At 35.3% G+C, this 25,859-nt stretch overlaps 1 protein-coding gene across 7 annotated transcripts in view; it reads left to right on the top strand.

Annotated features, from left to right (window-relative positions):
• QKI (QKI, KH domain containing RNA binding) overlaps positions 1-25,859 on the top strand; it is a 138,582-nt gene that overhangs the window by 97,679 nt on the left and 15,044 nt on the right. The gene's annotated exons all lie outside the window — the stretch shown is intronic.

The raw sequence follows: 25,859 nt of genomic DNA, 5'->3' as shown, positions 1-25,859 counted from the left end.
AATGTTGTGAGGGGAGCAAACTCAATTAGTGGCCTGTTTTTTCAAAAGTATTATTACCTTTGCATCACTCTATTATAGGGTAGGAATGTAGGTGCATCATCAGTAAGTAGGGTGATGAAAGCTTTCTCTCTTTTTTTGGATCAGTTTCTCATTGCAAGCAAGTAATGGGTGTACAGAAGTCTGTACAAATTAATACTTATGTTGGGTGAGCTGTGTTAGTGGGAGCACATTATTTGAGTTGTCTGTGGGTTCCACGTACTCTCCTGGCATATATCATTGTTTACCACAGAAAGGTTAATGTTTCCTAGTGAAATTTTCCCATAATACGGTAAGATTTTCTTTTAGAAAAATAAGAGCTAACTTTTACTAATGTACCAAGCACCATTCTGAGCACTTTTCACACTTTTAACTCACTTAATATTTCTAAGATAATAAAAACTATTGAAGTTCATACTTAGGGATTGTAGATAAGACACCAAAAGGAATTTTGGAGAGTGACTTGAAAAGACCCCAAGGAGAGGAGTCCCTGAGGCTGGAGAAAAACCAGGAGTGTGGAGTCCTGGAAGCCAAGAGAAGTTTGTTGCTGAAGATTGTTCAGTTAAGATAAGAATGGGGAGTTAACCATTGGATTTAGCAAGTAGTAGTCATTGGTGACCTTGCCAAACAGATTTTTGGATGGTGGATTTAAAAGCCTGATTAGCTCAAGTTCAAGAAGGAATGGGACAACAGAAAAAGGAGTTGAAATTTTTTCCCCTAAGATTTCATGATTTATGTAAACGATCCTTTCAGTACTCTTGGCCTCTCAGTTCTTTTATATTGCTTCATCTTCAGTGATCTTATCCTCCACTCCATATAAAGTGCATTTTAAATTTTAGTACTTATATTAAAATTTCTAAGTTGCCTTCCAGAAAATTTGTACCAATTTGTAGTCCTGCCAGTGTTATCTGAAAATACCTGTTTCTCAACAGAGTCTCAAACCCTGAGACCCTGGGTATTACTAAAGTTTTTAATCTTTAATCACAAAAATGTGAATACAATAATTCTCATGGTTCTTAAAAATATTTATATTAGATGAGTTTTTATATTAGCTTTTTGTAACAAAAATTCTAAATCTTTATGGTCACATTTTGAACAGGTACACAATCCCTAGTTCATATTGTTTCTGTGGGGAATATGATTCAGTTTACATATCATTTACAGAATGAATTTATAGCTCAAGTATGGGATTACCTTTGTATTATTTCAGTATAAATGTTTCTTACCTACCCATGTAGAAGAAGTTCTTCTTTGGAAAGAGGTAGAAAGAGAGTTGTGTGTAGTTTAATGTTTTTGTGCCTATTATGTTTAATGTTATATAGCAAAAGATCTAATCCTGGCTTAAGGGACCTGGGGGTGTGGAGGGGAGAGTTGGTATACTTTGTGCTTGATTTAAAATTTTATAATTAAATGTAATAAATATTCCATTTTGTATTTTACATCTGGAGGTAAGGCTAATAAATCTCGGTAAAGGTTGTACCTGTACTCCTTGTGACATGATTCTAATTTTTCTAATAATTTTGATGATTTGAATGTGTCTCCATCAGTTTACATAACACCACACATAACTTAATGTTTAGAGTTCACACTTTTTAAATTCAAATTGGGGTTTCAAAACAACCTTACAAAGTAAGTTCTTTTCCCCCCATTTTTCCAGCAAGCACAGGAACTCAGAGAAACCTTAGCATTTTCTAATTTCACTGCAAAAGTAATAGGGATTTTGAGATGATCACACTTCATTCATTTGTAGAGTCGTAATGTTTTACCTAACGAACTTGTTTACCCTGGATAATACCATTTTTATTTCAGATGTTTCTTTGATTTCAGTAATCCGTTTATTTTAATCTCTTTTGTTTCTTAAATGACAGAATAAACCATGCATAACTAGAGAAGAGTCATTTCTTTAGTTACATATAGTATAACTAGTCTGGCACATCTAAATCTGTTACCATCAAGTATCTACTAAAAATATCCTTTTCATTGTAGGTACAGTTAATCAGTTGTTTAATCTCATTTCCATAAATCTGAACCATACCTCCTCACATTCTTGAGATCTTCAATATACTCTCATAAGTACAGTGAAACATTTTGTGAAAATCAAATCGTACTCACTGATAGAAAAGGACTATTGAGCAGTGCCCTGATTTTGCTCATCTTTGGAGACTTAGGTCATCCTTGACAGAAACCAACTGCTGAGGTAATTGATACGTCCATCTCCAAAGTGTTTCTTGAAGACATGTATTCTTGCCAACCCAGTTAAAATAACCTGTCTTTTCACTTTTAGTCTTAACCCACTCAGTTCATTCTCTCATAACTTAGTACGAGTGATTTTTTTTTTTCTTTAAATAAATCATATAAAGATTATCAGTGACTTGCCATTTCACTCCTCTGGAAGTGGGGTAACAAGTGAGTTATCTGCTCTGAAATTCCTTATTGTATACTGAAGAAATGGCTCTTAATTGTAAACAAAGTATGGGTAGTTGTAAAAATTTTAAAGTCAGAGAAGGAAAATGTTTATGAAATAATTAATTTTAGGACTTTTGATGGCTTCATAAAGTATAAAGTAAAATTTCACATGTATTATATGTATTGGTTCTCTCCAAGTTAGCTTATAAATGGGAGAAAGACTTTTGAAGTACTAGGATGCAATATAAGGAAATGAGTGAAAAAACATGATTCCTCCTAAAAAGATTATGGGGAAATCCTCAAACTGGTAGAATTTTACTGAGTATATAGGTGGAACATTAAGCAAAGGTTATATAGGAAGAAACAATCATGTCAAGATATGATATGGTAATAGCCTTCTTATTTTAAGTGAACCCTATAAGGAAATTAGTGTTACTTGGAATTATTAGGGATTTGTGATTCTGCATTTGTGATTTCTGGTTTTATGTAACTGCTTTGTTCTAAAAGTTAATTGAGTGGAAAAACTATCACTTTTATGATTCTTACGGAGTTTTACAATATAGACTATTTCCTAATTTTAGCTAAATATTTAAGACAGGATATGTTGATCATTTTTGTTTGTTATTAGGCCGAATTGCAATGTGCTGCTATATGCTTTTCTATAAATTTTTGTTTCTTTAATTAAACTTCTGTGATGCAGTTACTAATTTAATATAACCCTATGATGAATTATTTCATAATTAGACAAATGGTATTTTTTAGTAGATTATTTAATTACTAATTTTATATATCTAAACCTTTGGCTTTTAGACATGTGTGTTGAACTGGTTTATTATAATTAGAAAACTTTCTTCAGATGACATTTTAATGCTTGTTCTTATTCACATCATAATTCTCACACTTTTCCTGTGAGCCCTTCAAAATAAACTGGGCCGTTAAATTTCTTGGCTGAACTTCTTACGGTCTTTGCTTAGCTTTTACCTAATGTGCTTACAAATATATAGAATTTTGGGAAATTATGACTTCTTATCTTTGTATATTCTAATCACTTTAACATAGATTTGATCCGTACAGAGAGCTTGTATATTAATTTACTCATTTGCCAATTCTGTCATCAGATGTTTTCGTTTCCTTTATTCTTGCTACACTGATACTATAATATGCTCTAAATTCCCATTTCTTTTGCCTTTTGTAACAGAGTATCTAAACCTGCTTTTAATTAATCTGGTCTTAATACTCTCATGTACATATTAGGACAATTGATTAGTTATTGTGCAGGCCCTTGTTAACCATTTTAAGGACTTCAGTTTTTAGTCTAGAATGGGTGAAACCATTGGAGTGCTTAAGGAGAGGGGAATGACATGATCTGATTAATATTGTATAAGGATTGCTGGCCTGCTCTGTTTAAAACAGAATAAAGAACACAAGGTGAAAGAAAGGAAGCTCTTGTAGGAGTCCACAAATAATGGCCCATGGGCCAAATCCAGCCTCCCACCTGTGTTTGAATAGCCCATGAGCTAAGAATGGTTTTTACATTTTTTAATGGCTGGGGAAAAAAATCAGAAGAATAATATTTGGAGAAGAAGAATACATCATGAAATGTGAAAATTATATGAAATTCAAATTGCATTGTCTGACAAGTTTTATTGAAACACAGCCATGCTTATGCTTATTCATTTACGTGTTGTCTCTGGCTGCTTCTGCGCTCCAGTGGTGAGTTGAGTAACTGCCACAGAGACCATATGCCCAGAAAAGCCATTTACTGTCTGGCTCATTACAGAAAAAGTTTACCAATTCCTGGACTATTGCATTAATTCAGATGAGAGGTGATGATGGGTTGGACCAGTGTAGCCATAGCGGTGAGTCGTGGTCTGATTGTGAGCATATTTTTAAAGTGAAACTGGCAGGTTTTGCTAATGGATTGTCTGTGGGATGTTAGAAAGCAAGGCATCAAGGATGACACCAAGATTTTTAGCCTGAACAACTGGAAGGATATAATTGCTGTTACCTTGATGAAGGATATGTTAGGAACAGATTTTGAAGAGATTACTTGGAACTCAGTTTTGGATCTAGTAAATTTGAGATGCCTGTTGGCTATCCAAGTGTAGCTATTCTAGTATTCTGTTCAGATTAACAAATACTTATTCCAGGTTGGCTGTATTTTAGAACACTAGGGGTACAGAAAATTATTTAAGGCAAGATCTTTAATATTTAGGCAATGACATTTCCCTAACTGTATTTCATGAAATACTTTTCATAGGTATTTGGGGTAAAGGAAGCCTTTAATAGGCTAGTAATTATTGTGAACCTCTGGTAGAAACCATTTCCAAATTTAATTGACCATCAGAATTTTTTTTCTGAGAGTGTATTCACATCTAGCGTTATAGAGATAACTGTTTGAGAAATAATCTGGAAACTCATGATTTAAATACATATGAGCTGTCTTTTTAATGCTGAAGAATAGTCATTTTGAAGACATGAAGGAAGAAGAGGTGCTTCTTGAGGAATTTTTCCTTTTTTTTACACATAAAATAAAAACTCATTCATTTGAAATGTACAGTTTGGCCCTTGACAACTGTATACACTTACAGCCACTTCCACAGTCAAGATTTCCATCATGCCAAAAAGTTTTTTCTCTTACCCCTTTGCTATCAATTAACTACCCCCCCACGCCCCCAGGCAACTACTGGGGTTAGTTTTGCCTTTTTTTCTATTATGATCTAAAAACTTTATTTTTTTCCCCCAGCTTTATTGGTATAAGATTGACAAATAAAAATTGTTTATATTTAGGATGTACAAGTGCTTTTTTTTTAAGGTGTACAATGTGATGATCTGATATACATATATACATCGTGAAATGATTATCACAATCAAGTTAACACATCCATCATCCCACATAGTTACTGTTTTTTTATTTGTACGATCTACTCTCTTAGTAAATTTCAAGTGTACAGTGTTCTTAACTGTAACCACCATGCTGTACCTTAGACCCCCAGAACTTACTCATCTCATAGCTGAGAGTTTGTACCCTTTTATGGACATCACCCCATTTTCCCTACCACCCCTCCCTTCCCCCAGCACCTGGCAACCACCATTCTGCTCTCTGGTTTTATGAATTTACCTATTTTAGATCAGTTTGCCTTTTCTAGATTTCATTTTTTGTGCCTGTCTTTCATGTGGCATGGCTTTTTTGAGGTTCATCCTTGCTGTTACATGTGTCAGTGGGTTGTTCTTTTTTATTGATAATTAGTATTCCATTTGAATACATAAGCCACAGTTTATCCTTTCACCTGTTGAAGTTTTAATTTTTATTTCTCTGAATACAAATGATGTGGAGCATCTTTTCATGTGCTGCTTGAGAAATCATATATCTTCTTTGATGAAGTATCTTTAAATCTTTCTATCATTCTTTATTGGCTTTTCTTTTTTTTTTTTTTTACTATTAAAACAGTTCTTCATATATATTGGGAATAAATCCTTTATTGGACAAATATTCTAATCTGTGCCTTTGTCTTGTGGTTTTTTGGGAAGGCTTTTAATTACAAATCCCATTTCATTTATAAATATAGAACTTAGATTTTTTTCTTTCTTTTTTTGTATATTTCAAGGAATTTGTCTTTGTCGTCTAAGTTAAACTTTTTTATCATGAAGTTGATCATAATATTCCCTTTTTATCTTTTTAAGGTATGTAGGATCTGTAGTAGTGTCCTTGCTTTCATTCATTAATTTTAATCATCTTTTACTGCTACATACCAGTTTTTGGTTTTGTTGATTTTTCTCTATTTGTTCCTTTTCTGTTTCATTGATTTCTGCTTTTATATATTCTTTCTACTTTATTAGGGTTTAACTTTATTTTCGCAGCTTCTTAAAGGTGGAAGATTCGTGACTTAAGACCTTTCTTTCACACTTCTGAGACCTTTTGTTTATACTAAAAATTTTCTCTCTGAATAATGCTTTACCTTCATCTCAAATATAATATTATACTGTATTTTTATTACCATTCACTTCACAATATTTTCTAATTTTTTTCATGATTTCTTCTTTGACCTATGGGTTATTTCCAAATGTTTCCAAATATTTGGGACTTTTAAATTTATCTTATTGTGACTGATTTCTAACTTAATTCTGTTCTTCTCAGAAAATGTTTTCTATAAGATTTCATTCTCTTTGCATCTAATTAGGACTTTTTTATATTGCATCATATTGTCTGTTTTGGTGAATATCCCTTTTACACTTAAAAGCACATGTATTCTGCAGTAGTTGGGTATGTGTTTTATAAATGTCATTTAGATGAAGGTGGTTGAAAATGTTCAGGTCTTCTATCCTTACCCATTTTCCCCCTATTTTTGTTAATTACTAACAGAGATGTGTAAAGATCTCCATTCATTCATTGTAATAATATTTATGCATACTAGCATGTTCTCCTTGAAGGCACTGAAATGGCAGACTAATTTGATGTGTGCACATGTGTACATGTGTGTATGTATAGCTTACACAACCTATATGAACAGTTTGGCATCATTAAAAGATTTCACTCTTCATTTTATGTAATGGCAACTTTCCCCTTGTTTTAATTTTGAAGGCTCTGTCTCCCCCTCCCCCCCAAATGCCAATTATTAATGCCACACATTTTCTAAAGCGATAGTAACAAGCAGTATATAGGTGGCAATCAGTGTTAAAGAAGATGTTATAGAGGTTTACAGGAAGATGTCACGGTGGACTGGGGTATTTAGGGGAGAAGATTTCACATAGGTGGGTGAGACTTGAGCTGGAACTTCAAGATATAAAGTTCCTAGAGACAGAGGGGATTAGTGTATATGCATTTTAGAGGTGGAGAGTTGTGCATTTCAAGTCATTAAAGTGGGTAACAAATGCAGTAGGATTGCACAAATCATGCATGGTCAGGGACTGTCACTTAAACTCAGAACTTTTATTTCCTTATTTGTAAAATTGGGTTATTGTTGCTTACTTGCCTTAGAAGGACTTTGTAAAAGGTAAAAGTTATTATTTTAGTTATGTGAAAGTGCAAGACACACGTTCCCTCATTTCTCCTCTTTTTCTTTATGTTATATGGATTGATTACCTCAGCTACATCATTGGCCATGCCAGTTACAAGCTCATTCCTGGTCACAGGAGACACCATGCCAAAAGAAAGTGATTCTGTCCCTAACTGCAAAAGGCACCCTAATTGCTAGTCCATGATCTCACCAATATACCTTTTTGCTTACAGCGGCATAATAAATAAGAAAATTGTAAACCACTTAATGTTACTTTAAAAAATAACGTGTATACACGTCTCTCCGGCCCCCCCCCCCTCACTCACTCACTGTGGGAGTCCATCTCCCGTCTCGGGGATCAGGTGCCATCCCTCTTTCAATTAATTCTCATTCTGTTTTGTTGGAAAAGAATACTGTTTCATCATTAGCTAAGACATATGGATACATATCCTGTGATATTTTCTAATCTTCTCTGAAGGGACATAAAAAACACTAGAACAGTAGAATTTGGGGAATATTACTGATATGAAGACTGGGAAAGTAGAAGTGAGGGATATATGCTCAAATGTCTTCTTTCTCACTATAATTTTTCCTTTCTTTCAATAAGAATGGGGGTAAAAGATTTCTGTTGGGGAGATGGAATACTAAACTGAAAAGCTGAAATGAGTCACCATAGCCTGTATTAGAGAAATTAAGTGATTTCAGGCAGTTGAAGTTTACACTGTCTCATAATTTAAACCAGCTTTGGTACACAAGATGCCACTAGTCCCAGACAGTTCATAAAGTGTTTGTTTCACTTTCTTACTTTATGGGGGGTATAAGGGTGTCCTTTTTTTTTTTTTGGCCTCTTTAAGTTTGTTTATAGGTATTTGAGGAGTTGAACATGAGTTGGTTTTGAATATATAGCTGATCTCTTTATGAAAGCATTTATAAACATAGAGCTCAGTAATATTAACCTAAGTAATTGATCTAGTAGATTCTGAGGAATTTCCAGCTGAGGATTTTGAAATTTAAAGTTGTTGCCAGTTATTTCAGGAATATTATGAAATTTGAAAAAGATTATTAAAAAAAAGTAACTTAAATTCACTTTTTAAAAAAACTATAGTCAATGTCATCATTATTTGGGAGAGTAGTGAAAAGTGAAGGGTCCGTCCCAAAAAAATTTTTTTATTAAGTTTGTTTTTCATGTTTCCCAGAGATTTGTTTCTTCTGGTGCTATCACCGTTTGACTCATAGGTAACTGTGTATTAATTATCACCAGAAAATAAATGAAAAGAATTAAAGAGTAAGATAAGAGAGGTAATGACTCTGGAGACAGTGTAGTCTCATCTTGGATTTCAAGTTTTAAACTGGATTGTTAATGAACTGATGGCCCTGCATTTAGTTCTTGACCAAGGGATCAGTAATTGAAATCTGTGGTATGATTTCCCTCCTTTTCATGTTATTGGGAAAGAAGGTAAGGTATTAAAAGATACATTAAAAGACGTCTAGCTGTAATGCACTTGCCCCTTGATAGAGCTGTAATGTGAGAGAGCATCTCTCTCATGTAAAGAGGATGTTGCTACCGTTTTCTGCCTTGCACAACTATTTTAATCTGAATGGGAGATCTGTCTAGGGACCCCGGAGTACAGTAATTAGCAGTCTCTTCAGAGTGTCAGAGCAGAATTACCATTGTAATGGTTTAGCTACAGGATAAAAGGATTGAATTTGGGTCTTCCTGTCTGCCAAACTAAATGAGTTGCCAAGGGAATTTTTAAATGTGAGAGGCGTTTACGTTAAGCAATTTGGCGGGTTTGAATAAACTCATAAATTACAGGTTTGAAAGCAGCCTGTCCTTGCTTCCTCTCATATAGGCAGGACTGTATAGAAGGCTGATAGCGTCTTAAATTCTTTATGTGAATAAGCTGATCCATGCTTCCATGCAGATGATCCGATTACTGTGGCTTGTCTTTTTCACTAAATATAGTACAGTAAGCACATTTAAGAAAATATATATTCTTCCAGATCTCTGGAGGAAAAAAAGTGCCAACTCTAGACATAAATTTGCCTTCCTAAATTAAGTGTATCTTCAAATAATGCTATTAAAGTGATTGTTTTAATAAACATTAACCTAAGATTAACTTTAATTTTGCTTAGTGCACATAATAAATATATATCTTACACTTGTCCTATTTGTCTCACAGTGATGAACATTTAAAGCTTTTTGGAAAACAAGTAAGGTACTTGTACTCGTAAACTGGATTATTCAGGTTGCATGTAAATACTTGCAGAGAGAGCTTCGGCTTTCCCTGTCTCTCAAAAGAACTGGGTTTTAGTGGAATGACTTTTTAGTGAGAAAATGCTGCCGTAAATGCCTCCGGTGATGAACATCACTTATGCTTGTATAACCTCATTCGTCCTCAAGATATCAGTAATAATAATAGTTCTTGCATTGGTGGTTTATATGCGCCCTCCAGAAAAAACACTTAGTGAAATTTAAGTATTTAAAATTTTGAGACTGTAAACTATTCTCATGCAATGAATAAGTTCTTTGGGGGGAAGTCTGTTAACATTTTCAAGTCACTAGATTAAAGTTTTGTAAGGAAAGTGAAAAATTGGTTGTTGCTAACCTTAGTAGCCTGTAAATGTAGATGAATCTTTCAAAAATGTTTCACAAGGAGATGCAGGTATGCAGAATGATTGTTCAATTCCGATGAGAAAGTATAAAATAAATATTTTTAAAGTACAATAAATAAATTTTTATGTATTAATCTTTACTGCTTAAGGTATAATTATCAAAGTAGTAGTCTGATTCGAATTCTGTATTTCTAAGATTATTGTTGAACCTTAATAAATCAATAAAACTAGACCCAATGACAGGGAAGACTTTCTAAAAATCACATTTAAATTTAGAATACAAAGACCATCATAGAAGTCCAGAACTCCTGGAATCAAAATGGCATTAGCATGTTATATGCTAAGTGTAAGGTACTCTGATGGGAGTGGGTGTGTACTGCTTGATAAACATGATGAGAGAGAAGAGTATTTGCAGAAATTGAAATGTGCTGATTAATTTTTTCTTCCAGAGTGGGACAATTTAATTCGATTTTACATCAGTTTCTTTGTATACCCCACCAGAATTGTAGCTGTGTCGTTTATTCTGCATTAGGCCAGTCACAGGAACATTGTTCCAACTAGAATTTTCACAAATAATTAAAAGCATTGTATCTTTGGATAGATAGCAATCCATACAAACAGATTAAATTAAGAAAGTGTGACAAAGTGTAGATTTTAAGACTTCAATCACTATCAAACCAAAATTTTGTAAATCACTGAGCAGCTCTATGAGCTCTCTTTACTCCCGTTCAGCCATAATGTTGTCTGGAGGTGGGTCAGGCTTTTTAAAACGATCAGAGGGGCTTTTCCCCAAACTTGAAGCTTCAGTTGAATGAAGTTTCTTGGTGATAATAATAAAATATGTCTTATCTACAAGTTCTCATAAATAAAGGCTTTGAGAAACAGCTTCCTTTTTGTTCGTATAAGGATTCATTGAGGGGTAGCTTTTCTAAATACAAAATGTTGTGGAGGTCGCCAGTGTAGATGGCTTACAACTCGGAATGTGAGGTGTTGCAAACATAAAACAGGGGATCTGGGCTTAGAATAATAGGGCAGCGTATGTTTATTCCTGAAGAAATATTTTTGCTGTTTATATAGGAAGTCCTTCCATTTTAATCTTGTATTCCATGCATCCCTCAGAATTTGCATGTTGAATTTGTTACATAACATTTTATACTTGCTTGTACCTGTTTATTCTTAAATATTAATGTTTCTGCTCCATGATTAAATATGCTGCTCACTGGCTGGGATAATGCAGTTTAGTTTTTTCTCTATTTCCCTATTAAGTGTGTGGTATTCTACACAAATCTCTAAAATTAATTTAAAATATAAATATTTTTATTAAAGAATTCAAGTTATTTAATAGAAAAGTAGGTGGGTGATTTCTCAGTGTGTCTTCTTCAGTTCAGTTATTTTCATGCGTCCCTGTAATTTGTTTGCGTGCCCTTCTGATGGTTGGTAAGCAGCATCATGTTCCTTCTATGTAGGTGAAACATTTGTAATCCATTCACTTTGTATTAGTGTACTTTGAAATTGGATTGACAAAAAAGTTAAGAAAACCAAATGCCCCTTATTTTATTTACCTTGCTCTTATTTTTTGACCCTTATACTCAATTTTTCTTGACATTTCAAATGTTTTAGTGTTACATTTATAAGTAGAATTCAGATTAACTGCCACTATGAGATTTTAGCAGTACGTTAATAACTCAGGTGAGCATTTTCGTACTAAGACTGCCTCAGGGAGACTTAACTTGGTAGCTCATCTCGTGGCTTGAATTTTCTTCTGTATTTTTGATAGCTGAATTTTGAACATTTAATTTCAGAAGTGATACTTACTAATAACAAGAGTTCTCCTTTATGGGAATTACTCTGAAGCCTATATTGCAGGATTATATAAGTAGATGTGTTTTGTTTTTTATTCTTTTAACCTTTAATGCCTTTGTGGAGAAAAAATAATCTTTAATGTATAAATTAAATATAAATTGATTTGTTTTTAAAGTTATGCCATTAAACTGTCATGGCATCAGTATTTTTGCTAAACTTCTTTGTAGATTATAATATCTCCGAGCAAGTTAGCAGATTCATGAATTCGCTTACTTTGTGGTATTATTTTATGAATACTGTGAATGATGGCAATATGATCTGTTTAAATAAAATACCTTGATTACTGAATTTAGCACCTGTGGAATTATAACATACTTGTAGAAATTAAAAGATACACTTAGTGACTGTCAGAAGCAGTTCACTTCACAAACTTCTACTGAGAAACTGCTATTTACCAGGCTAGAAACCAAGACTTCAATACACAGATTTAGATTTAGTAATATAAATGAGAATAGGACAAAACTAATGAGTTTCCCAATTACTTATTTGATCACTTGATGCTTGTTCTTCAGAAATGCCATGCTCTCACTAAAGGTGGATACTTCCCGGAGTGATCTCTCTAATTTTTTCTTCTTGGGCAGTCTCATCAGTAACCATACTTCCAAGGACCACTGCCATAGTGATCATTTTTTATTATGCTTTTAATCTTGAACTCCAGATCACCAGTCTTTTCACCACCTCCCCATGGATGACGTATAGGCATCTCAAACATAACATTTCCAAAACTAAAATCACATCCTTCCCTGTCTTCCTCATACAGTGATTTGTACATTGTGTTCTCTCTGTGGATGACATTAGTTGCCTGGAAGTCATATGTCCTTCATTCCACCTCTGCTTACTCCCAGGCCCCACTCCTTTCCACGTACTTTCTCATCAGGTTCGGCTTCTGCCTCTTAATAACACGTGACTCTTATCTTTTCTGTTTTCACTATTGGGCTAGATCCACTGGTACTCCCTCCTAGTTGCAGCTAGAGCTCACTCTCTTTTTTTCTCCTGTCCTTTTCTTCTTTCAGTTTTGTTGAGATATAATTGACATACAGCACTGTAAGATGTACACATAATGATTTGACCTACATCATGAAATGATTATCACAGTAAGTTTAGTGAACACCCATTGTCTCATACGGATACAGAATTAAATAAATAGGAAAATATATTTCCTTGTGATGAAGAACTTTTAGGATTTTCTCTTTTAAGAATTTTCATATATAACATACAGCAGTATTAATTATATTTTTCATGTTGTACATTACATCCCTAGTACTTATTTATCTTATAGCAGGAAGTTTGTACCTTTTGATTGCCTTCATCCAATTCCCCCTTCCCCTACACCCCACCTCTGATAACCACAAATCTGATCTCTTTTTCCATGAGTTTGTTTTTTGAAGTATAATTGACCTACCATCTTATATTAGTTCCTGTTACACAACATCATGATTTGATATTTCTATACATTTCGAAATATTCACCACGATAAGTCTAGTTACCTTCTGTCACCACACAAAGACCATTACATAGTTATGACTGTATTCCCCATACTGTACATTTCATACCTGGGAGTCATTTATTTTGCAGCTCAAAGTTTGTACCTCTTTATCGCCCTCACCTCTTTCTTTCTGCCACTGCGTTACCTGTTTGTTCTCAGTATCTGTAACTCTCTTTCTGTTTTGTTATGCTTGTTCACTTGTTTTGTTTTTTAGATTCCACAGAGCTCTCTTTTTAATATATAGAAGCACCATCACACTCCCTGTTACATGTTTGCAGTGGCTTTCTGTCACCGCATGGTAAAAATGAAAACTCTTTAGCATGGCATTCATAGCTCATTCCAGCTGGTGTGTACATAACTTTGTTTCATGTTGTTTCTCCTTTACCCAGTTATAGTCCCCCCCATATTAAGTAACTTAAAGGTCCCAGAACACTCTTTGTTTATTTGGTGTATTATAGTGACCTCTGGATTGGATGTGGAGGAAGTGGATAGTAGGTTTCATAGTAGAAACTAAGAGGGGAAAAGGCTCAGGAAAAACCACAAGAAAGTTTTCTCTTAAATACTCCAGGGCTTTGAACGATTTAAAACTTCCAGTGAAAGACCAGCAAATAGGAAACTTTTTCCCTAAAAACACTACACAGTACTTGTCAGGTTTTTTAAACAAGTACATATTAATATGCAATAGTAGTAGTGTTTCGCTTTGTTATTCATAACCTCTTAAAGAAAAAGTTCTATTCTTTTTTAATCTCTAACACATTACTGTTTTGACAGGTGTGTTAAGCATCTGCTTATGTTCATTGAACAAATATTTATTAGTATTATAGATACTAGGAACCTAATAATATAGTTGTTTTTTGAAATTAAGGTATGCAGTCTAGTCTGTTCTGCAGCAAACGAAGAGGTGTGCTCCAAATAATAAACAATCAAAACTTTGGTTATAAAAAAAACTTCTGATTTATAAAAGATTTTTCATGGGAAATTAGGAGAATTTCAAACTTGCAATAACAAAGTTATTTTTTCCTGTGAGAATTTCAATAATCAAAAGATTTTTGAAAAAGCTATAAATCTGGTACTATAGACCCAAATTATAACAGGACAGATCCAGAGTTGATTTACTTCTAACTCTGGAACCAGAGCCATTGCCTTTTTACAATTAGCAAATTATTCCTTAAGTATTTATATCAAATATTTAAAGCATCAACCATCCCAACATAAAGCTCCTTGCCTATGGAACGTCAATCAAATTTTTACCAATAGTGGCTTGCCTGTATGTATATTATTCTCTAATTCATTGCTTTCTATTTTCATTTCTTACCATGAAAACTCATGTTAGAAAAAATACCATTTTCTGTCTGTATATTAATACCAGTGGTAAGAATTGTGCCATCCCTGAAAATAATCATACAAAACTGAAGCACTAGAGCTTGTTGAGAAGAAGAAATACTTCTGTAGTTTAAAAACCAAGTAAAGCAGTGCTTCTTAGATTTGATCATGACTATGGTTACAAGCCAATTAAAATGTATTTGAACCACTCAGTCCTTTTTGGGTATTCCTAAATTAAAGAAATGCATTACAGCAATTTCGTTATAAAGCATACATCTTTTACATGAACCCAATTTTAGGTACTGATTTGTGTAAATTAGAAGTATTTGAAATATAAAATCTGCTAATGGAATCTAACATATTTAAGAGTATACTAATTTTATATATGTCAGGTATTTTCCATACTAAAAAGAAAAAAAACTAAAAGTACAAGTAACTTTTAAGAACTATATATTGTACATACATGTGATACATACATATATATTTTACATGCGTGTGTGTGCACACGCACGCACACACACACACACACACACACACATATACACACACAAAAGCAGTAAGGAAGTACTAAAAGCAGTAAGCAATCAAAACAAGCAACATTTGTACTCCCTAATCTTTCTTTGTTGTTACTGGGCTAGCTTGTCAGGTGAATGCTGCCAGGCACAGAAAAAGTGATCATCAGGTTTACCATATACATAACCTTTTTAGTGAACTACAATATTTTAGTAACAATCTTAGCAGATGGTCAGTTTTCATGGGAAAAAAAGTGGGGAAATCACAGCTCTCTAATGCCTGAGAAAAAGCCCAATTTGAAGGAACTGTTCAAGGAACTCAGTGGCATTATTCCCATTTGGTTAGCAATTGTTCTGTTTAGATTTTCTAAGAAATAAAACCAGGTTATTGCAGGTTCCATAAAATGAATACCCATACCTTTGTGTAACCATGTACATGAGAAAAGCCTTTTTAGGACATAGTTTAACGTTGTGTGCATCTTCTGGAATGAAGTGGGAAGTAAATAAATGCAATTCATCTTCATGGTATTTATTCAAAAGGAGTAGTCCCCCATCAGGAGAGCAATTTATAACAGTTTTCTTTTTTTCTTTTTGAATTTTATTTTTTTTATACAGCAGGTTCTTGTTAGTTATCTATTTTATTATAACAGAATTCTTTATAAAACAAAAGGTTAGTGTTGAGCGCTAGGGAACCATTAAACACCACCTGACACACATACAGTTGGTTTTACCCTCTAACCATCTCTCACTTCTATTCTTATCTCTCCATCCCCACTGGAATTACCTCAGTTCAGATATCATTATGTGTTGCCTGGATTAGGAACCTATAATTGCCTCTTAATCTTGATGATCTTGCTGTATTTTTCCAAATATTCTCCTTACTGAAGCTAGGGTGATGCTTCTAAAATAGAAATCTAATCATGATTCTCCTTAGGTTAAAACACTTGAATGACTTCTAATTACTCCAAGAAGTACGTCCAGTTGCTTGAGCATGACTTGCAAACTATTATTACCTTAACAGCTTCATTATTTATTTCATACTCTCGATTCTAAATTTTTGAACATGTTCTTTTTTTCAGAACCAACTTCATTCTTTCTCCCCTCTTTAACTCTCACTCATCCTTTAGGTCTCAAATTGTTACATGATTGTGTAATGATACCCCAAAGCCTTCCCTCCCTGTTCATCACCAGCCCAAACTTCGTTCAGCACCGTTGCAGTGTGTTTCTGGAAGGTCCTTATTGTCAGTTTGTTCTCACTGCTTAATATTCTGCTTCCAGCTCCTTTCCCCAGTCCCCCCGCCCACCACCAGTTTCCAAGAGGGCAAACTATTCGTTAGTTAAAACCTGTCCAAGAGATAGTGTTTCAATAAACATTTATATAATGAATATAATGTTTTAGAATTTCAAGGACTATAATATAAAAAATGTTGGTAGAATATTTCATAAACATAGTAAGATATAAAATTGAATAACAAATATTAAAGGAAAAATTCCATTCATAATAAAACCTACGTGGAAATAAAAATGCTGTTTTCCTAGAGCGGTAGATTATGGGTAATTTTAAAATACAATTTTAAAGCAACACAGAAGCACCTAGATTTGAAAAGACAATACCTAAGTCAATTTGTAAGTCCCAGTGACTTCAGTGTTTTCTCCTTTCAGTTCCTGGGTATATCCTACTAAACAGACTAATGATCCTGTCCTTGGTAGCTTAAGATGGTACTGTTTTCTCACTCCTTGGTGGTATATCATTGGTACCTTTTACAAAATAGATCAGTTTAGTGTATTTGGAAAGAAATCTATTGAGGCAGGTGCCTCCCTTCCCTGTTTTTTTTTTTTTTCCTCTTTTCTTTTCTTTGTTTTTTTTTTTTTGGCCGCGCCGTGCCACGTATAGGATCTTAGTTCCCTGACCAGGGATGGAACCCATGCCCCCTGCATTGGAAGCACAGAGTCTTAACCACTGAACCGCCAGGGAAGTCAGTGCCTCCCTTCCTTGATGAACTCATCAGTTGTTATAGGGAATTCCTTGGCAGCCTGAACATACCTCTTCCCTTCCCAGCACATCTGTTGACATTATGTACATTTAAACATTCAGCCAAGACTTGAGGTTGCAGCACACGACTGTCATCTATGACGTACAGTAAGTTCCATCTGCTCTTTGAAGAAAGAACTCTTGGGTTTCTTATAATGCTTTCCAGCATTTATGTTTTTTTTCACCACTTTTCAGTTTTGTTGCTATTGATAATTTTATGTTGCTAAACGTTTATGGGTTCATTATTGGATATGGTGTGATTTTTACTGTTCATAAAACGCCTCAAAATACAGGGTAAATGTAGCAGCCACAAAGAATACAGGAAGAGCCCAAACCCAAAATGACCATGCATAATCAGCTTGCTTAAGGAGAGTGGTGTTACTGGTTTACTGTAAAAGTTAATAAAGTTCAAATCTCTTAAGTAGAGGAACTTCCTAGATTGCTTTCCTCTAAGGTATGGTGTACTCCAGCACAACAGCTGTTCCACTCACAATTGGTCCTGCTATAGAAGAAAAGTTTTCTAAGGCAAGTTCAGTCAACTGCTGTACTTAACTTTCCCTGATTTATTTTATGCCTACTTTAAAATGAGGTTTTTAGATTGCTATATAGATAGCTTCCCACTTAAGAAATAGGAGAGTATTTGCAATTTACTTCAGAGATAAAATATTTTTTATCCCTAAAGGAATGTGTTGTTTACATTCCAAATTTTATTTATTATTATTTGGTTCTTCAAGTGTGACTAAAGCGAACATGGCTTTCTCACTCTCACGGGGATGGCTGAGTATAAGAAGTATTCAAGTGCTTTATTCACATGGTGGCCAAATTCCTATCTTTTGTTTAATTTTACCCTAAAGTGCAGCCAGTGGAAGAGATAATACTTGTGTTATGTACCTTACAGAGTTATCAAGAGGATTAAATGAGATAAGAAAGGTTAAATTCTTTATAAACAGATAAAATAGAAACTGTTATTCAAATCCCAGGGGGGGGGAAAGTCTTTTAAAAAACGAAATACTTAATTAGCTTAATTATTTTTTTCCGACCAAGGAAAACTGATAAATGTCTCAACAATCTGCAACAAAAATTATAGTGCAAAAGACAATCTGATCTGCCTTCAGTGCCTTTGCTGCTCTTGTGCGTCAGAGAGGTCAGATGCTGCCAGCTGGCATTTGAAGAAATTACCAACCTTTCTGCCTTCCCTGCTTTGTTTTTCCTTGGCCTTAATTTAGTTCAAAGTTTTAGTCAACTATTTATAATGAAGGTATACCTTTAGATAGCTTATGAAGCAACAAAGAAAAAAAGTTAAGATGGGAGTCAACCAAAATTAAGGGCCTCAGGTGTGTCACCATAATGATTATATCCAAAAATAGTTTGAATATAAGGAAAACTGGCAGTGGTGACTTAAGATTGCTCTAAGGACCAAGTAGCTTTCTGCCTCTGCTCTCCTTTGAGGTCATTAGACTGTGCTTGATGGCTCAGAAATATAATGAATATCTCCTAGTGAAAAATGGGTTACTTTAAAGAATCCCTGTAGAAGATTGACATTATACTGGAAGTCTTTCAAGACCATTTGGGGTGAATTAGTGATTTTATCACAGATACTCATGGGTGAGTTTAGTTCTCATGGTTAACCCCCTACAATTGTGTGCCACATTTTGTCTGTATACCATGGTGTGTATTCTAGACAGTCCGTGGTTATCATCAGATCCTTAAAGTGATTTGTGATCCTGTCCCCATACTTCTTCATCTGGTCTTCCACTACACCCTGTGTCAGCTTCTGTCATAGTATATTTTTGCCTACTCCTCTTGCATACCTCTCACAGCAAATAGATTTTTAGACCCTGTCTTCAGGTTCTCACTCTTCATCTTCTGCTATAGAATAAGACTCTCTTAAGCTCACAATTTGTAGTTATCCTTTCTTCTATTGCCCCAGCCATATAGTTTGATAAAGTCCACCTACAATACAGTCAACTTTAGAGGTCTTTTCTTTTTCCTATAAAATAATGATGTGGCTCTACTATCATTATTTATGTTTATTTTTATATCTGCTATCATTATTTATCTCTACTATCATTATTTATTTATTACTAATACTAGTATGTAGCCTGAGTTGTGGATCATAGAAATCTTTCAAAAGTTTGTCATTTCTATTAAGCTTACTATAAAAAATAATATTTCAAATTGTATCATACTGTATTTCACATAGAAAGGAATAAATGCTTTCTAGTAGCCATGGCTTTTCTTTTCCGAGATCATCACTGCTTTTAGATGAATCTGTTTATAGCTTGTCAAAAAAAGACAGAATGTATTACCCTAAGGTAAAAAGTGTTTGTTAGCTTTATAAAATGTAGTTTATGTAGTGTATGGAGCTTTGTATATATGTGTTTGTCAGTGAGTGTGTGTGTTTGAGTGTTTTAAGCTTTTCTGATTAAATAAAATGCCTCATGCTTTTTCTCTGCCTTACCTTGCTTTATCTGTGTTAAGTTGTTGCTGCTGAACCAGGAATTGTGATTAAATCAGAGTATATTGCATAGTGTAATTAATGGGAAATAGAAAAATACATGACAAGATTTCTTTCCCCTTATTGTGTCTCTAACATTTTGACCCATGGATTTTTCAGTGAAACGGCCTTTTTTGCATACTATTTGAACTAGGGGCTTACTTTGTAAAAGATAAGCAGGCTCTATTGCCCACGTGAAGTAACGACGCTAATTTGACTTTGCCTCTCCACCTAAGTATAGCAGTTCTGATACATCTTTTCGATATTGAATTTCTGTAACGATTCTGGGAATTTCTCTAATGTACTTCGATCTGTGAATATCATTTTTTTGGTGTGTTGGACTCATTAGCAGAGTATCTACATCATAGTAGGTGCTCATTAGCCTCTGTTAACTGAACATTGAAGACTGGGAGAAGCAAGGAACATGGAATCAAGGAACCTTTGAATAATCTACAGAAATAACAGATCATCATAGAGCGTACTTAGACTTTTGACACAGAGTGAAGTTGGTGACATGACAGGAGAGGAAGCCGATGCGGCCGTAACCGCCAGGCGGGGAAGTCCAGGTCCCGATGGAGTGGTGCTGGGGAGCTAGTTCTCTATCAGGAAAGCAGAAACCACACCAGGTATTTCCACAGGGAGAATTAATAAAGTTATTGGTTACATAGGTGTGGAGAACTAAAAAAGGAGAAAGGAGATAAGAGTATAATACAGATTTAGACACTCCAGGAAGCAGCTAGTATCCCAGGGCTGGGAGATAAGAGAGAGAATGGTGCTGTTATTAGATCTTAGACATTTTGAGAAAGTTCTGTGCAGAGGGAGAACCTCTGACAAAGTGGTGCCACTTGGCTGGTGATAGAATCTCAGTAGCTCAGAAGAGTGGCTACACTGGTTGTGGCTGAGGGCTGGGGATGCTCGACGAAGCCGGTTCTAGAAGCGCTGGGAGAGGAGCGTGGGGCCTGCAAACAGCCGCCCCTGGCGAGGTGCAGAGCTGAGAACAGTTGGCGCCGGAGGGAGCGGCGTTCCTTCTCCCCGCAGCCAGCTCTGCAGTCTCACTTTAATGCCCCTCACTGGTTAGAGCCTAACAAACCAGCTGGCCTAGAAGATATAGAACTATATAGAGTTCTAGACCCAGCATTTGAAAGCATATAGCAGGTCAGCTTGAAATTTAATAATTGCTGTATCATCTTGGAGAAAAATGTTCTGAAAATGGTGTGGGAGATAATTTTTCTACTCGCTTTTTATAGGCTAGGTTGAAAAGTAGACCTCAGATTCATATTCAGCTGTCTCCCTGACATCTCCACTGGGGTGTTTAAAATAAGCATTTCAAGCTTAATATTTTCAAACAGAACTTTTGGAAGTTCCCTTAGCCTTTGTCTTCTCATTAAATGGAGTCACTGTCTTCTTTATTGCTTGATCCCAAAACCTCAACATCATTCTTTAATGTCTCCTTTTCCCTCACCCCCTATATCTAGTCAGTCATCAGGTCCTGTCAGGTTAACTTACTTTTTCCGTCTATGTTGCTTCCACCCCAGTCCAGTTCTTCTTCTGTCACCTGGACTGGATTAAAGCTTGTGACTGGGTCTCTTTAATCATACTCGACCCCCAACAGTCCATTCACAAAATACCAGAATAAGCCTTTAAAGACATGCTGTTATGTCACTGCCCTGTATAAAACCCTCTATTTAAGTGTAAGTCCTTAAGTTCTTTGTCAGACTTTTCTTTAGTTGACAGGGCAGATGCAGGCGATGATTGGTATTAAAACTGTTTATAAACTGTGGTCACTCTTTGTTTTCTCTTTACTGTTTACTCAGCCCTGTTCTCCAAGTGAATTAAGTCATGTACTTTAATGCTTGGAAAACCTTTTCTACTCATGACTTCAAATTTATAGAAAAGTAAGAATCCATTTTTCTAAAATGTATTGAGCAAGTTCATGTTTGCAAGGTATTGGAGGCAAAAAGAAGACTGGTTTATTGGTTATTAGTTGATTCATGCCTACAGGTCACGTAACAAATTTCCTAAAAACCACATGAAAAAATAGAAAAGAAGAGATAGCACATGGCTCTATATGATTGATTTCCCCAAAAGGAGCAGCATAAATTTAGGAAAGTGATACCATTATCTGTGGGAATGATTAGCAAAGGCTGTGTACTCTGGAGAGGCCAGTGATCTATCTGGGCTCTCAGAAGAGGCATACACAGCATGCTTCTAGAAAAGATCTTGTCTAACTTAGAGGCAGAAAAGCACAAAGTATATGTTCTAGGGGACAATGGACAGATGATTTTGACTAGTGCAAAACATTTGCAAATAGGGCTGCTCATAGAAGTTGTTCAGCACCTTGAATGCTAAGCTGGAAAGTTTGGGCTTTTATTACAGGCAGTGGTTCAAATTATTGTGTTAGTTGACACTTTAATTATTTGGAAATAAACATTTGTTTTAGCTCTGTTGTAATTAATTACACTGTTGTAGTGGGGTTTTTTTTTTAATGTGTACTTTATAGATTTTAAAATACCAAATAAACATAATTTTCTTCATTTCTTACATGAATTCTTTGATGAATTCAAAAAGTACTTACACTTTAAGTCACCGTGCATGACACTGGAGAAGGTATAATGAGGACTTTGGATCAGGTACTCTGGTTTGAAAGCCGTTTTTGCATTGTGACCTTGTGTAACCTTGGGTAAGCTACCTAATCTTTTTGCGCCTCCGGGATAATAAAGTACCAATGCCATAGATCTGTTATGCAGCATAAATGCTTAGATGATGAAGATCTAATATCTAATTCTAATAAGGTAGTAGAACAGTATATAAATTGTTCTACTTTAAAACATTAAAACCATGTTACTCTGATCTAATATTAACCATGATCTATTTCTATCACTTTTAACATAGCTGTTAAATATAGCTGATAACATAGCTGTATATTAAGTAATACATGCATAAATTATATATATTTATACAGATCCATAATTTGTCATCCATAATTGCAAACCCCAAAAAGTTCAGAAAAGTGTGTTTATAGTCTGTTTTTAATCCCACTTAGTTTAAGTATTTTTATGTTTGTTATAGTTTGGATTACTGAAGTATTCCACCAGACCCACTGGGGATGTTATGTAATCATTGGTATATTATTTTTCTACAAATCTGAAAAATTCTCAAAACACTTCTGATGTCACAGGTTTTAGATGCAGGGCAGCGGACCTGTGGAGAAGTTATCAATGTTTGTTATATTTTTAAACTTATATTTCAAAGATAAATGTGTTACAATGTTTTGATAATCTTCACATAATGTTTCCCATGCAAAACACATTTACCTCATGACCCAGCAGTTCCACCGCTAGGTAATTATCCAAGAGAAATAAGAACTTATGTTCACAAAAAAAGCCTTGTAGGAGAATTTTCATAGCAGCATTATTCACAATATCCCAAAACTAGAGTCACCCAAAAGTCCATAGTTGTCTCTTGAGACACATAACATCATGCCCTGTGAGTGCAGAGTGGGTAGGAGTGGTGAGGATGCAAGAGAGAAACTTGTTCTGGAGTGAGACCACCAGGTTCAAATTCCAGCTTTGCCAACTAAATTCTCTGTTCTGCTAGGAGATACTAGTATAGCCTGCCATAATGTGATATAAATCAGTGTACATACCGTAATTCGTAACTTGTAAGTCTTGGTGGCCTCCAGCAACTGTGTCATTATGACACACTTCACTGACACCACCTAGTGAAAGCTGTGCTGCTCTGGTTTTTATTCTCCTCTGTTGATGTCACTAGATCAGTTTTTCATTTCCTGTACCCTGCAAAAGGCACACACATGCATGCACAGGCCCTGCACATGCACACATGTATTTCTTCCATCATCTTTGCCTTCCTCCCAAGTTTTACACTGCATCACCAGCTAATGAGTGTGGTTATTTTGTTATCCGAAAGAAGCTGTTCAGTGAAAACATGTGTTCTAGCTCCTCTTCTTTGTACAGCACTGTGTATGAGGCATTGTGTCACCTCACTTCTTCTTTCGTCTTTATTTCTTCTTCTTACTTTTCTGACGTTTTGAAATGTGTACCACTTTCCACTTTCTTGTGGATGGTGACTGAAGGTATACCTATTGCTTTTCTTTCTGTTTATATAGAGTATAGTTTATATACTTATTTTGGTATTCTGTTATACATAGATTTGGGTTTGAAACGATGTGGCAAATTTTAATTTTTAGTATTACTAGTTTTCAGTGGACAAGTTTAAGCAGTTTTATCATAATAGATTTCTTTTTATAAATTTATTTTATTTATTTTTGGCTGCGTTGGGTCTTTGTTGTGCGCAGGCTTTCTCTAGTTGCAGCGAGCGGGGGCTGCTCTTTGTTGCGGTGCGCGGGCTTCTCATTGCGGTGGCTTCTCTTGTTGCAGAGCACGGGTTCTAGGCACATGGGCTTCAGTAGTTGCAGCATGCAGGCTCAGTAGTTGTGGCTCACAGGCTCTAGAGTGCAGGCTCAGTAGTTGTGGCTCACGGGCTTAGTTGCTCCGCAGCATGTGGGATCTTCCCGGACCAGGGCTCGAACCCATGTTCCCTGCATTGGCAGGTGGATTCTTAACCACTGCACCACAAGGGAAGCCCCATAATAGATTTCTAATTCTTCTCTTCCAGTGACATTGCTTACTTATTTTTATCTTTAGCAAGTAATGTGTCTTTCAAATAAATCATATTACTTCTTTTTTTTTCATTCATCTGTACACGTTCATAGGGATCAAGGAATAGTAATTCCACAGAGTGCAAGTATCTTCTCCATTTTCTACTACTGCAAAGTATGTTTCTGAAAAGTCGGCAGTGGAACATGCCGACAGTGGCACATCAGTCTTCATGATGTTTTCACTTATCTTAAAAAAAATTCTTTGTGGTTTGTTAAAAGTCCACTTAGCAATTCTCTTTATTACAAACTATAGCACCCCATGTGCTGTTATAGTGCCAGGGACAGAGTTTTGTGTAATAGGAAAGGACTGAGAAGTTTGTCACCTGCTCCTCTCTTGAATCAAGAAGGACCAATGTTACATCAGAAAATTGTATCACTGGGTTACTTTCCTTTGAAATATTAAGTCCCGAGGCTTAGATAATGCATAAAATATGTGAGCAGCACATAGTTCCATTTCTGCCACCATCTTCAGGGATGAACCTCATCTTTCTGTTCCTGAAGTTTATCCTGCAGGATTTAGACGTTTGAGATTTGTAAATACAGTTAAAGATTTCTCATACCAGTCATTTAAAAACTAAATCCTAGCAAATGACTTGGGGAGATGGGATGAGTGGGAAGATAGGCAGTGATAAATAGGAAATAGGCTCTGTTCTCCAGGAGCTTGTTCTTTGCTCGGTAGTTGTGATATACAACAAACTAATTCAGGGCAGAAAAATACGATCTAGGGATAGCCCTTTGAGAAGGTAGCACTTAGGTTGAAGTCTGCAGGGATGGAGTAGGATTTGGAAAGCAGGATGAAGGGTAGAGTGGAGCACAGAGAAGCATTCAAGACGGAGGAAATAGGAATACGCACAGGGATGAGTAACGGAGTGATTTGACTTGATTTATAGCATAAGACATGTGTAAAGAACGTAGATTGATTTAACTGGAGAAGATAGTTTGGGGCCAGACCATAGGTAGTTTAAATGTATTATTTTTTTTTAGATGGTAAGAGACCATGGAGGGTTTTAAGACATGAGAATGTCAAGAAACATTAAGATGAAAGTTGTGTTTTGGGCAGTTAATCTGGCCATTGTGCATAGATTGATTGGAGAACAGATACTATTAACACATTATTGTAGTAGTTTTGGTAATATACCAATAATGACAAGAGCAAGGGTGACCACAGTAAATGGAGAGGGTGTGGGGCAAATCCAAGGTAAATGAAATGGCCAAACATTTTGATGATCAGAGACATCCCTGGGTTTTGCCTGTTGCATAATTACTAATAGTGCCCCGTTTCACTATTAAGTTTTTCTTGGCTTGGACAGTGTATCAGCTGACCCTAAGGATGGATTTGCTTTAGAATTGATAGCATTTGCTAATGGAGGGGAGAGCGGGATGTTGGCATAAGAAACGAGAATATATACACAA

This window comes from Balaenoptera borealis (assembly GCF_965194805.1).
Source record: "Balaenoptera borealis genome assembly, chromosome: 9".
Classification (NCBI taxonomy): Eukaryota; Metazoa; Chordata; class Mammalia; order Artiodactyla; family Balaenopteridae; genus Balaenoptera; species Balaenoptera borealis.
This window is presented reverse-complemented; position numbering and strand designations above follow the sequence as displayed.